Source organism: Papaver somniferum, unplaced genomic scaffold (assembly GCF_003573695.1).
Source record: "Papaver somniferum cultivar HN1 unplaced genomic scaffold, ASM357369v1 unplaced-scaffold_21508, whole genome shotgun sequence".
Classification (NCBI taxonomy): Eukaryota; Viridiplantae; Streptophyta; class Magnoliopsida; order Ranunculales; family Papaveraceae; genus Papaver; species Papaver somniferum.
The window spans coordinates 1-638 of NW_020631607.1; the positions used below are offsets into that span (position 1 = coordinate 1).

At 42.2% G+C, this 638-nt stretch overlaps 1 long non-coding RNA gene across 1 annotated transcript in view; it reads right to left on the minus strand.

Moving 5' to 3' along the window:
• Window positions 1-196: 196 nt before the first annotated feature.
• LOC113340449 overlaps window positions 197-638 on the minus strand; it is a 676-nt gene continuing 234 nt past the window's right edge. The window contains exon 2 of the long non-coding RNA XR_003355482.1: window positions 197-634. This is a non-coding gene — a long non-coding RNA (uncharacterized LOC113340449). The remainder of the gene's footprint in view (window positions 635-638) is intronic.

The window sequence follows — 638 nt, forward strand, 5'->3', positions numbered from 1 at the left end:
GCAAACCCTTCCCTAACCATCTTTGCTTTATCAGTCCATCACCACTATTTTCTGCAGCATCATTGAGCCACAGACTAGCCATTCCACCTGCAATCTCAACAACAACTCAGTAGCAGTTCAAACAATTCCAGCTTCTTCTCAATCTGAGCCAAACCCAGCTTTAAGTTCACCACTAATTATTCATTCCTTCTCCGTCTCTTCTTCGATTCAACCAAAAACCCATCATTTCAGATCTTCCGGAGACTCAATTTGAAACCCATTTTGCAGTTTCAGCAGTTGAATTGCTGCTCTTCCCTCCGACAATTTCAGATACCAGCAAACCGATCTTCTTTCGATTCATTACAAACCCATTAATCACCTCCTTCTCCTGATTTCTCGATCCCCATTTCCTCTGCCAGTCGATGCTCTCGATTTCTCTGATCTAATGGTGCCGCCATAACTTACTTCACTTCTCTCTAAATTTCAGACGAGAATGATTGATAGATGATTTCTCTCAACTCGAGTGATTCAAACACAAACTCGTTCTCTATCTCAGAAGCAGACCCCCTTTTCTCTTCTTGAACAAACCCTTACAAATCTCATACCCTGATCGATCCTCTATTCTCGTCTCTTCTAACCCTCTCTAATCAAAGACCTCA